Genomic DNA, 14,290 nt, shown 5'->3' with positions numbered 1-14,290 from the left:
AGAGTCCAGGCTTTTATTACCGACTCTCATGTTACATTCTCTATTGGAGAAAGCATTGAGAAAGAATAGAGAGTATAATTTTAAGTAAAATCTACCCCTGCGCAGGAGCAAGTTCAGGTCCATCTGCGAAATGAAATGGTCTTTCTCTGATTTTTCTTGCAGTCCTAGCCTTCCCAATTAATTAGAACTGAAAACCTGGCTTGAGTTATACATGCTTTCTCTCCATTTCTAAAAAACCTTATTATATATCACCTCATTCACTCAGACTGGAGCTGGGTAGACATCTCTTTGACTTATCCATGCAAAAAGGTTTTGCTAAGCAAGCTAATTAGGTAAACAGCACAGAGGAAGTTATAGGGAGGAGGAGGATGGGACTTTTTTTTTAATTGAAGTATAATTAATGTACAATGTTGAGTTCATTTGTGCTGAACAGCAGAGTGATTCTGTTACACATAGGTATAAATTCTTTTTCCATTATGGTTTATTAAAGGATATTGAATATAGTTCCCTGGGCTATACAGTAGGGCCTTGTTGTTTATCCATTCTAGATGCAAACTATTATATAGAATGGGTGGGACTTTTAAGTACTAAAGAGAAGCAATTTAAAATGCTTTAGGAACATCAGTTTTTAAAATCATTAGAGCACTGGTATTTTTGTTGTTGTTGTTCATTAAAGCAGATAAATCATGGGATTACTATTCTAACTACTAACAACTTATGCAGAATTCCTAGACAGATGACAGGTGAGAGGAATTAGTTACAAGTTGGAGCTGCTTACAACTGTCTATGAATCTAGCCTAGGTATTGAGTGAAGGCTTCGTGCATTTTAGGTAAGGTGGCAAATTGCCCAGGGGAATATTAAAAAGCTTCCAGAGATGATATGATGCTGGGATTTCATTTAAAATCATCTGGGAGGCGGGGAAAGAGTGGAAAGAGGACAATCTAGATGAAACAAAATTGCCAAGAGTTGATCATCATTGAATCTGATGATGAGTACACCGGAATTCATTGTACTGAACTCGACTTCTTTGAAATTGTCCAGGATGAAATGTTAACGTCTTTGAAAAAAAAAAAAAAAAAAAAGCTCTGGAGGAATATGGTCAGGAAATTGAGAAGGGAGAGCAAAATAGCAGACAACGAGGTGTTGATGGGCAAGCTCAGGACCAGAGGGAGGAAGCGGGCCAGCTGGGCAAGTGTGGGCAACGACCTGGCTGGTGTTGCAACTTGCATGTTTTCGCCCCTGCTTATCAGGCAGGAGGGGTCCGAAGCAGTTTGCCAGTGCCTGCCTTAGATCGAACTGGGATGACAGATAAAGATGCCTTCTTTGCTCCCCAGAAATGCTCAGCCTTGGATTCTCACCCCCTTCCCAGCAATGCCCTGTTCTGCAGGCACACTCCGAGCCCACCTCCTTATCGGATCCCACTCAGCAAATGTTCTAGCTCATAATATTAACGTTTTACAAAACTAGGCGGGTGCTTTCCTCATTTGCATGTCTGTTTATGGCCCTCTCCCTACCGGCTTGTCTGTTTATGCATGTGTGGGGAGGCAGAGGGGGAATTCTGAGCAGAGAAGGGGGTGTTTGAGTGAAAAGAGAAAGTTAGTATTCAGCTTCTGGCATCTAAAATAGGATTTTGACCAAAGTTTCAGTGTTACAAGCCACGCTCTGTTGAGAGATATCATTTACATTTTATTTTCTCCAGAAAAGAGAGATCAAGAGCCTAGTCCCCAGCACCATAGAGTTTTGGGTGCGGTTGGTACATTCAGGGGAGAGAAGAAAGTCAGCCCTTCCTCCGCAGCCCAACCTGGGGAGAAGAGAGGGAACAGGCAGGGAAAGGAGATGCTGAGATCCTCATTTTCTCTCCTGCCCCCTCAAGGAATAGGTTGAAGGCATTTTTAGATATATCTAGAAAAGTTTTTTGTTTTTTTGTTTTAGGGGTTTTTTTCGTTGCGCCCATGGAAGTTCACGGGACAGACCAGGGATCCAACTCAAGCCACAGGAGTGACAGCACCGAATCCTTAACCCCTGGGCCACCAAGGGAACTCCTACAAAGGTCTTAAAACTTTGGAAGGCAGCAGGGCATCAGTTGCTTCCCTTCCACGGCTCTGGGCTGCCTGCAGGCCCAAGTGGGAGGTGGCCGCACCAGAGTGCACAGAGCCGCACGTTGGATTAAGCAGAGAGACGGAGGATGTGGCCCCACGTGGCACTAATGGAACCTAGAGGGTCTCAACTGTGTGTGAAGCCGAGGGGGGCTTGGGACCGCTGGAGGAGGGTCTGAGAGCCCGCCACAGGCCCCCAGCTGAGGCCTGATGGAGGACACTGCAGAAACTCAGCCAGATCCATCAGCTACACCAGGCTGGAGTGTAAGGATCAAGCCACCAACCTGGACCAAGCAGAGAGAGTGAACGGACAGCCACCAGCGCCATGATGGCCAGTAGGGCGCATGCGCAGCTACCAGGCGGCGGGAGAGCTGCGCTGCGGGGACCAAAAGATTATCTGCAGATCTACCCTCTTTTCCCCAGTGCTTCAAGGACTAACAATCCAAACACAGAGGTGCCATCTCAGAAGGTGGGGGGGCAAGAGGAGAGAAAGGGAGGGAAAGAGGGGCCAGAGTATTTCTGAGATACCGTTTTTATGTAAAGAAAAGGGTTACCATTATCGCATCATACTTAAATTACTAGATTAGATAGAAAATTCTTTAATTTTTTTTTTTTTTTTACCCAGTGAACAGGTATTTTAGGAAGACCTGATATTTTATCTGAACATCTCAGTGTGGCATCAGAGACTATGGTCTTGCACACATACCTTCTGAGAACTTTGTTTCGGTTGTCACCCTTTCAGAAGTACCCCCTTTATTTCTGTGACTGAGGAAGGAAAGAAAAGGGCCATAAACAGACATGCAAATGAGGAAAGCACTTGGAAAAGGCTTAAGCAAGGCAGCCCACCGTCTCTGCCATGTCTTCTCTGGGCTGGAAACTCAGAGGTGAATGTGGCATCGACTTGTCACTGAGGACCCTCCAGTCCATCTTGGGTGCTTGTTCTATAAATATGTAATTATGTTTCCATATGAGATATGCTGTCCACGTGCCAGGTGCTGGGAGAACAACTCATTGCCATGGGGAGTCCTAGAAGGTTCTACAAACCAGGAGGTGATGCTAACATCTGAGTGGTGAAAGTGAAGCATCACAAAGGATGCTAGATATGCAGGAACCTCAGCAGTCAAGGCTATGGGAAGAGGGAGGTAACTGGGAAATGCAGCCGGGGACATGCCTGCTGGACATTGACCAAGCCCAGGGTCCAAGTATAGGAAGACATTGCAACCAATGTGCCAAGTTGGGGTTTTGTGTACCCCAGCTGCAGGGCAGCTGAGTGGAAGCTGCATGGTGGTTAAGAGCAAAAGGCTCAAAGCCCAGCTTTACCACTTACTATTTGTCAAGTTACTTAAACTCTCTAAGCTTCATTTGGAAAATGTCGATGGTATTGGTACATACCTCATAAGGTAACTGTTAGGGATTAAAAGTGATGATGATGCAAAGCATTCAGTCCAAGGCCTGGTGCTTTGTGTCAGTACAATATAGTCCTTATTATCATTATAAGGATCAGCATTCAAATCCATTAAGAATGGAGGGTTAATGGGAAGGGGCCAGACAAAGGCAGTGGCTGGTTTCACATCAGTGGTGTGTGACATGGAGAGTCAGTCTATTCATGGGAGGCAGTTGGCAGGAGCAGGTGCATCCTGGTGGACAATGGCACCAGGGATGAACAAATAGTTATACGAATCTTATAGATCATATAGGTCAGAGCCATTGGTCCTTCACAACTCTATACCCAACGCTAAAAATAAAATCTTAGTTTTGAGGGGGTGCATTGGTATGCAGAGGCCTTCCCTCAGTGTGAATATTTACATTGTGTTTTCAGTTCCACTGGCAGAGGGGCTGTAGCAAGCATCCATTTAGTGGGTGTATAAAGATAACAATGTACCCACGCTCGGTCCTTTCTTTAGTGCTAATGGACAGGAGCAAGCTGTGTGGCTTCTTAAATAATACAGCAGCCTTTTGTGACCTCCCCTTCTCAGGCAGCTTTTGCCACCAATTCAATTATTAACTTAGAGCTGCGAGGAACATTGCAGACGTTATTCAAAATTCATCCTCCAGCCCACCCCCACAAATGATATAAAAGGAAAATAATTAAAGACTTAAATAATCATAATTTTAAAAGAATATGAAGTAGAACAGACTGTATTTTAGACTGTAACAAAAAGTAGATTAAGGTTTTCCCTAGAAAACATTTATTTGAGACTTTCAGATCAATTCTTGCCTGGTCCCCTGGTATTGAATCCTGCTTTTTCAACTCTGTCTCCACAGATGTATGCCTTTTTTTTTCTTCAGTGGCAGTCCCTGCCATAGGCAAGTCTGACCCTGTATGTCTGTGACTAGACTAGATAACAAATGTCTACAGGAAAAGTGTGGAGTAGAGAAGTTTGGATATCTTGCTGTCTCTCCACCATGACCATGACCGCCATGTCTACTATCTTTGCCCAACATCACACCCACTTGGCAGCACTTCCCAGGCCCCTCCCAGGCAGCATCTGGGACTACCTGCTCTACCCTTCTTGTCTTTCCCATTGCTTGACTCTTCCTTGCCAAGGTCAGTGCCAAGCCCTTTTGACTTCCTTAGGTACATCTATATTTTTAAAAGTAGGGTTCTTATCCAGAGGAATTAAAGACACCAATCCAGAAATGTATTTAATTACAAAAGTAATGAATCGATAAGAAAACAAAATTAGAATGTTGTAGAAGACTCTTTTTTTCAATTGTTTTCCTTTTTGGCCATGCCTGTAGCATAGGGAAGTTCTCGAGCCAGGGATCAAACCTGAGCTACAGCAGTGACAACACCAGATCCTTAACCTGCTGACCCACCAGGGAACTCCAGAATGTTGTAGAAGACTCTTGAGTAAAAAGAAAACATTCCCTTCCCTTTACGCTATATCTCATCCCACTCCTCAGAAGGGCTACTTTCAACCGTTTCTCTTGTATATGTCCCCATTCCTTGACTTATCTCTTTAAATAGTATCTCTTGACTTCACAGTACAAAAAAGAGAATTACTTGTCCTCTTTCCCTTCTTCACCAAATTTTTGTTTATTATATTTTTATTTTTTGGTCCTTCTATGAATCAACTGTGGAAATAAATGAAAACCAACCAAATGAGAAAAGTAAAGGTTGTTTATTCTGAGCTTGCTCAAATGAGGAGTCAGCCACTGTCACTTTCATTCTGGCAGAGGCTCAAAAGCAGGCAGAGGAAGAGGAAAGCTGTATAGTGAAAAAAAGAGAAGACTCAGATGTACCCTGATTAGCTTGGGAAGCTGTAGGCAGGCCAGCTAGAAGAGGGACATCCTATTTGATTGGTTAGAAGTGCATTGGCGTCCTCTGGTTGGTCTTACATTGAAGTAGGGACAAAACTGGGGAACCCATTGGTTATTAATCAAGTCCTGGGCATTTGGGGCTGATTGTCACAAAAGTTATTGTTTAGCATCCTGGATTGTCTCTAGGGATAGGAATCTGACTCCCTGTGAGTCTGACTTAGAGCAGGCTGACTTCCTGGGTTATCACAGATAAGGCGAGGGTCATGGGGAGATTCGTTTCTCAGGCAAGTTGCTGCAGGTTGTGAATCAAATTTCTTTTTCTTTTTCTTTTTTTTTTTAGGGCTTCACCTGTGGCATATGGAAGTTCCCAGGCTAGGGATCGAATTGGAGCTGTGGCTGCCGGCCTATGCCACAGCCATAGCAACACCAGACCTGAGCCGCATCTGCCACCTACACAGCAGCTCATGGCAATGCCAGAACCTTAACCCACTGAGCGAGGCCAGGGATTGAACCCACATCCTCATGGATACTAGTTGTGTTCTTAACCTGCCAAGCCACAACAGGAACCCCAAATTTCTATTTTTATATATGGTCTGGCCATTGTCTGTTTGTAATATTCAGTCTCTCACATCTTAATTACTTTTTTTTTTCTTTTTTGGCTGCCCAGCACAGCATATGGAGTTTCTGGACCAGGGATCAGATCTGAGTCACAGTTTCAACTTCTGCCACAGCTGTGGCAACACCAAATCCTTTAACACACTATGCTGGGTCGGGAATCGAACCTGCACCCCAACACTGCAGAAACATAATCACTTTAAATAGAATCAAACCTCTATTTTTTTATCTCTCAACTGTAAATAGCATCTCTTTCTCTCCATTCTGTAAGATCTTCCACCGTCTTCTCCTCTCCCTACTGCCAGCTATTATAGCATGACTTTTACAATGTGAAGATTTCTAATATTACTACCCCTTTTGGTAGGATAAAAATCCCATGATGTGTCTATAGTCAATTTTGAAAATCAAGTGCCGGAGTTGGTATTGGGGCACAGTGGGTTAAGAACATGACTAATATTCATGAGAAGGATGCGGGTTCGATCCCTGGTCTTACTCAGTGGGTTAAGGATCTGGCCTTGCCATAAGCATAGGCATATAGGTGTAGGTCACAGATGCAGCTTGGACCTAGTGTTGCTGTGGCTGTGGTGTAGGCTGACCAGGAGCTGCAGCTCCAAAGGCCCAGGGACTTCCATATGCTCAGAAAGGGAAAACAAACAAACAAACAAACAAAAACACAAGAGCAGAATTAATGGGGCAAAAGACAATACCAGACTTAAAATCAGAAGCTGTGGAGCAAAATTTTGCCTCTTGGGTAGTTGGGAGGCTTGAAAGGAGCTACAGGATGGGACAAGAGAGTTGCCTGAAATGAAACTTGTCCTGCAGGAAATTGAAGATAAAAAGAAAGTAGTTGACAAAATCTTGTTTCTTCAGGATTCAAGGGCTTTGAAGAGAGAAGCTCTGGCTTGTTTGGGGGTGAGACAGGAAGAACCAGAGAAAACAAATACCCACTGAGAAACTAAACAAAGCCAAAAGTAGGCCCAGACAGGTATGGCATGTTTAACTAAGCAGAATGCCTGTGAGGTAGGCACCATGCAAGAGTTCCTTGCATCTCTGCTGTAGCACCTCTCCTATCCAGCTTTAGAAAGAATGGGTGAATAGTTATGGAGCATCATGGATGGTAAAACGCAAGCTGAGCTGAGAACAACGTGGCCCAGATGGAAACTGAAAAAAACCAAATGGCAGGACTGTCACCGGCAGGCTGAGAGGTGCCTGGAGTAGGGGCTTAGCACCTCTGTAACCTTCATCAGCTGCTCCATCCCCCAAGCTCTCCATCCAACACTTGAGGATGTTCAGTTTCATGTGAATTGCTATATACAGTCAGCCTATAATCTAGTGCTGTAGCCAGGTTTCTTGGAGCAACCTGTATTAGTTTGCTCAGGCTGCGGTAACAAAACCCCAGACACTAGGTGGCTTAAACAACAGAAATGTATTGCCTCATAGTTCTGGAGCCTGGAAGTCCAAGATCAAGATGTCAGCAGGTTTGGTTTCCTTTGAGGCCTCTCTCTTTGGCTTACTGGTGGCCACCTCTCCCTGTGTCTTCATATGGTCTCTCCGCTGTATCTGTGTCCTAATCTCATTTTATGAAAACACTGGTCATGTTAGATTAAGGCCTGTTCACCTTACTTTACCTTAATTACCTCTTTAAAGGTCCTGTCTCCAAATATAGTCAGGTGCCCAGGTGCTCGGTGTGAGGGCTTCATAAGAATTTTGGGCAGGATGCAATTAGGTCCATGATACAACTATAAGAAATGACCACAAATTCAGCATCTTAAAGCAATGCAAATGTGTTCTTACACACCTGGAGATCAGAAGTTCTGAAATCAGTTTCACTGGGCAAAATCAAGGCCTTGACATGGGCTGCATTCTTTCTGCTCTGCAGAGAATTTTTACTTGGCTTTTTCTAGCCTCTAAAGGCTTCCCGCATTCCTTGGCTCGTGGACCCTTTCTCCGTTTTCAAAGCCAGCAGTGGTTGGTGTTACAAGGTAAACTGGAGCATATTAAAAATTTCAGGCGTCTGAGTAAACATTGATTCAGGTCAGGCAGTGCCAAACTAGCAGACTCAAGAGCCACTCCAAGGACAGACAGGAAAGGTGGAGGTGCATTCGGGGAAAGTGCATAAGCAGAGCAAGGAAATTATTTGATTGGCTGCAGCTAAAATAGTTGCCTTATTTGGGAGAGCCTAGTGGCTGGTTTTGATTGGCTAGCCTTAGGTTTTAATTTCTTCACCTGGAGGAGTTTTCGGTTTAGATTTTGGTTTGCTTACATAGGCTGCTAAGGCACTAGAGCTGCCTTAGTCTAGTGGCTTTGTTTAATTTGTTTAACCTCAGTCAGGTCTCCCTCAGCTGCAGGTCTCTAACACTCATATTCTGTAGTCAGATCTTCCTCTGCCTCTCTCATGTAAGGATGCATGTGATTTACATTTAGGCCCACTTGATCCAGGGTAAATCTCACCAGCTCAAGATCCTTAATTTATTTGTATCTGCAAAGTCCTTTTTGCCCTATAAGGCAAGGTATTCACAAGTTTTAGAGAGTAGTTCACAGTTATTTTGGGGAATGATGAGTTAGCCTATGGCAATTCACAAATCCTCTTCTGCCCCTACACACATATCCCCACAGCCAATCAGATTGCTTCCCCTAAGCCCTGCCCATATGGTAATACCAAACTGCTTGAAGGCTGATCTCCAAGACGTCTAAGAGACCATGTTTAAAGCAGAAAGCCTTCCGTGTGAATGACTCAGGTGTTCCATCAAATCAGGTTGGGTACTGTGCCCTGCATAGTCATGTCCCTAACACCAGAGTTGGTGCTGCTGGTGCTTCCTCCCACGTGAAGTGAAGAATCAGATGCACTTGTGAGGTGTATGTCAGGGAGGGGTAGGGTAACACCGGTTAATAAATTCTATTCCTGCGGGACATAACCCCTTTTACCTTGAGAATTAAGTGGTTTAAAGAACTCCTTTATGTCCCTGGGGCCCACTAAATAGCACTCTTCTGAGGCCCTTCTGTAATTAAAAAGTAATAAGAAAAAAAATGATAAGAAGGAGGTTAGGTTATCCCTAATAAACCAGTCACATGATTCAGCAGTCATACTGGAACACTGAGAATGTAGTACTTGCTGACTCAGCATCAGAAGGGTTTCCATATTCAGCTGATTTTCCAGCAAAGATCAGTTCCTCATGATCCATCAATTCCTCCATGTACCTGTCCTAGGCTCCCACAGTTAGAGGAGCTCAGGACCTAGGACAAGCCACGTGGAATGATCCTATGTGCACTTTTATGCCAGTGAAATCAAGCTGATATAAAGGCTGAGAGATGCAGAAGGGAGACGAATGGTCCCATCTGCTTTCTTTGGTGATGGCAAACTTTCAAAACAAGTGTGTATATATATCTAATCCCCATGTGTTTTTCAAAAGTTCACCTAAGAGACAGCTCTGATCTTTTCCTCTTTGAACTATTTTAAGATTTGAGGAGTACTTTAAAGAATTTGTTATTAAACACATGTGCAACTTTAGCCCAGCTGTCAGACCTTAGTATTTTGCTGTATATAATTTGGATTTCCCTTCTTTGTAATAAGCAAAGTATAATAGAAGATTTTTATCTTAATAATTTTTATTTTTTTTTCATTATAGCTGGTTTACAGTGTTCTGTCAATTTTCTACTGTACAGCAAGGTGACCCAGTCACACATACATATATACATTCTTTTTTCTCACATTATCATGCTCCATCATAACTGACTATATATAGTTCCCCCTGCTATACAGCAGGATCTCATTGCTTATCCATTCCAAAGACAATAGTTTGCATCTATTAACCCCAAATTCCCAGTCCATCCCACTCCCTTCCCACCCCCCATCCCCCACCCCCAGCACCACAAGTCTGTTCTCCAAGTCCATGATTTTCTTTTCTGTGGAAAGGTTCATTTGTGCCGTATATAATAGAAGATTTTTAGAGTAGTGAAACTACTCTGTTAAGAGTATAATGGTAGATATGTGGTAGATATATGCATTTAGCCAAACCTATAGAATGTGCAACACCAAAGGTGAACCCAAAAGTCCAAGTATGCACTTGGGGGTAATTATGATGTCCATGTAGTTTCACTGATTATAACAAATGTAGCATCCTAGTGGGGGTGTTGATAATGGGGGTGGTAATGAGGGCGGCTGTGTGGCTCTGTGTATGTGAGGGTAGAAGGTAAATGAGAAATCTCTAGATCTTCCTCTCTGTTTTGCTGCGAATCAAAAACTACTCTAAAAAAAAATAAAGTCTATTAGAAAATATATGTATATAGGGAGTTCCCATTGCAACTCAGCGGTAACGAACCCAACAAGTATCCATGAGGATGTGGGTTTGATCCCTAGCCCCGTTCAGTGGGTTAAGGATCTGGTGTTGCCGTGAGCTGGGGTATCTTGGGATTGGCATGTGCACACTGTGGTATATGTAATGACTGGCCCACAGGAACCTGTTGTATAGCACATGAAACTCTACCCAATGTTTTGTGATGGTCTATGTGAGAATCTGAAAAATAATGGATGTGTGTACCTGATAACTCAGTCACTTTGTTGTACAGCAGAAATTATCACAACATTGCAAATAAACTAAATCCAATAAAACTTAAAACCTAAAAAAAGTGTATGTATAGCTTTGAAGTACCTCATGCATCTCTCTGTAATATCAGATTCCTCCAGAAGTAACAACTATTCTGAATTTGACATTTATTACTCCAGGCATGTACTTACGTACATATACATACATACATACATACATACATATAAACGTATATGAAGAATTCACTGAATACATAGTTTAGCATGCTTTTAACTTTGTTTCAATGGTATACTATATGCAGTCTTCTGAAACTTGGTCTTACTGTTTTAAAATTTGAAATTTACCATGTTGATTCATGAAACATTCCAATTCCTAATCCTTTGATTGTAGTCTGCTTTTCCCTTTGAAAGTTTTGAGGTTTCATCTTCTCCCAAGTGGTTTTGCACTTCCTGACACAGTGCCTTGGTTTTGGGTCTATTTTTATCTATTGTTCTGATCACTTGATGGGTCCTTTCAATCTGGAAATTCACATCCTTCACTTCTGAGAAATTTTCATGATTTCATTCCTTTATTTTTTTCTGTTCTCTTTTCCTAGGACTCCTATTAAATAGATGTTGAAATCCCATGCTAATTCTCTTATTTCATTATATTTTTCCCCTTCCTTTTTGCTCTGCTGCCTGAAAAATATTTCCACCTGTATTTTCAGATTGGAGCTGCAGCTGCCGACCTATGCCACAGCCACAACAATGCCAGATCCAACCCACATCTCTGACTTGCAACCACACTGGATCCTTAACCCACTGAGTGAGGCCAGGGATCAAACCAGCATCCTCACAGAGACTTTGTTGGGTTCTTAACCCACTGGGCCACAATGGAAACTCCCTTCTATTGAAATTTTAATTTGTCCTCATATTTTTAATTTCTAACAAAAACATTTGTTCTCTGAATGTTCTCTTTTGATAACATCATGCCCTTGTTTCATGGTTGTAAGACCTTCCTTATCTCTCTAAGATAATATTGATAGATTTAAAAACAACAAAAACAGGTTTTCTTCTCCCTGCATAGTCTCTGTTTGCTCCAGTTGCATTTTTTTTTTCCTGTTTCTTCACTTTGGTATGTCTTATTCGAGGCTTTTGTTGATTCATACATAAGAACTGGGGACTAAAATGTTCTTAGAAAGCTCTGGGAATGTGCTTGGGGTTTATCAACAATTCATCTCACTGTGGAATGATCTGGCTGGACCGTTAAATGGGGAAACTTGATATCATCTGTGCCTTTAGGTGTTTCCTCTTCATCTGGAGAGATGACGTTCACAGCCAACTCTTGCCTCTGCAGCAGCCTCTTCCAAGAAGATGTGGGCCTGGGGGCTGACTTTCTGGTATCCCAGAGGAGGGGAGCAGGGTGGCCAGATGCTTGGATTTACTGACCACCCCACCCTTTTCAGTTCGATACTCATGTTCTTCATCCAGAGACCACCTTCAGAGAAAACCCCGGAGTCTCGTGCCAATGGGAGGGAATGGGGGGGAAATCTATGGATCCGACTGCTTCTTCAGCAGACTTCATACAAGCCTCCTTACTTTAGAAACCTATTTTTATTCCTCAATTTCCAAAGTGCCTGTTGTTGCCAATTTCAAGAGCTTTGAGGCTTTCATTCTGTGTTATAAATCAGACTGGGTCTCTATTTCCCCCACTGACAGCTTAGAATTCAGCTTTCTTGGCTCTGCTCAGCCCCTACACCAGCCATTTCTCCAATTTCCCAAACTTGGTCGCTGCTGTCTCCTCTTCCATGCTCCTCATTCTTGTGGGTTTTCGTCTTTTCAGAACTCCCTTCACTGTCATTTTACTGAGGTTTCAAGAGGCAGCAAAAGTAGATGTATGTTCCCCCTCCTTTTATATGCCAGATGGAACCCCGGCTTCCTCTTTTCCTCCTCCTCCACTCAAAGCGAGCTGGTTCCAAAGCAGAGTGCCTTTAATTACACAAACATTTATTCAGCTGATACTATGGGTCAGCCCTGGGCTTGTCTCTAACCAGCACCATCCCCATGGATGGACTCTGAGCTAAGGTTCGCTGAATTGCACTGCAGCAATTGGATGTTCTGAAATGACACTTGGGCTGGCTGCCTAGGGTTGCCTGGTCTCAGAGTCAGCCTGGACTCTTGTCCACTCCTCCCAGTGGGAAGCAACCTTTCTGGCATCTGGGCTCCTAAGGATCAAAGCCGTTTGCCTTAAACCTTATTAGCACTCTGCTCTAACCCAGCATTCAAGTGAAAAAGAATAGGGAGTTCCCTGGTGGCTCAGCAGGTTAAGGACCCAGCCTTGTTTCCATTGTGATTCTAGTCGCTGCTGTGGTGAGGATTCCATCCCTGGTCTGGGAATTTCGTATGCCACCGGTGCAGACAAAAGAAAGAAAAAGAATAGATTTTGAATTCTTGCTCACTAAAAATATTTTCCAGAAACACCAAACGAAGGAAAGGGCAAAAACAGCGTTTACTAAATATAAGTCTGCAGCGTCACTCTCATTAGTCACACTAACTCCTTCTCACTTCTAACCCTATAGAATTAAACAGGGTTTTTCTTCACCAAGGTAACCCACATGCTGAAGATTCATTATGTGTAATTAATATAAAGTCCTGATGACTCATTTGTTTAAATGGCATATTCAGTGTGACATGAAACATAAATAAACCTGAACCCAGAGATATTGCTGCAGATTGCAGGCCCCTCTGAAAGAGAAGCTGGGAGTTTCTGTGTGGTGAAGTGGGTTAAGGATACGGCACTGTTCCTGCAGTGGCTGGGGTCACTACTGTGGCATCAGTTCAATCCCTGGCCCAGGAACTTCCACATGCCGTGGTCACAGCCAAAAAATAATAAAATAAAAGATGCTTTTTTTTTTTTAATCTGAGGCACTTTTTTATATTTTTTCTGATATGCCAGGTAATGTTCTAAGTACTTTATAAACATTGTATTATCTCATTTAATCCCTATAACAACAATATAAGAGAGGTACTATCATATCCTCATTTTTTATATAAGGAAATGGGCCCAGAAAGGTTAAGTAAGTTGCCCAAGTTCATACAGTTAGTAAGAGAAACAGCTGAGATTCAAAGCTTAGCAGTCAAACTGCAGAGCCCATAAAGTACAGACTGCAGTGTTCTAAGCTAGTGCCTTGTCCCCCATCCCAAATGAAATGTGATGACATCTTTAGTTATCAGAACTCCAGGAGGGGTGCTGCTAGCATACAGTGGGCAGAGGCCAAAGCTGTTGCTAGACATCCTGCAATGCACAGGAGAGCCCCACAACGAAGTGTCCAGACCAAATGTCAGTAATACCAGGACAGAAGCTTACTGGGGTACATTGGTGTGCTAGTCACAGATGCTCTTCACCCAGTTTTGCAAGTTCTGCCCCAAGCATGTGGTAGAATTAACATTTCCCAAAGTTTGGTGGCCACATGACTTGCTTTGGCTGCTGTAGTGTCTCTGGAAGGGATGTGTGTCATTTCAAGGCAAAAAAAAGTTCAAAGCTGGAGTTCCCTTTGTGGCGCAGTGGTTAACGAATCCAACCAGGAACCATGAGGTTGTGGGTTGGATCCCTGGCCTTGCTCAGTGGGTTAAGGATCCAGCGTTGCCGTGAGCTGTGGTGTAGGTCGCAGACACGACTTGGATCCCGCGTTGCTGGGGCTCTGGCGTAGACCGGTGGCTACAGCTCCGATTAGACCCCTAGCCTGGAACCCTCCATGTGCCTCGGGAAGCAGCCCTAGAAAAGGCAAAAAG

Source organism: Phacochoerus africanus, chromosome 2, assembly GCF_016906955.1.
Source record: "Phacochoerus africanus isolate WHEZ1 chromosome 2, ROS_Pafr_v1, whole genome shotgun sequence".
Taxonomy (NCBI): domain Eukaryota; kingdom Metazoa; phylum Chordata; class Mammalia; order Artiodactyla; family Suidae; genus Phacochoerus; species Phacochoerus africanus.
The sequence above is the reverse complement of the archived record's forward strand: the minus strand, read 5'-3'. Positions refer to the sequence as shown.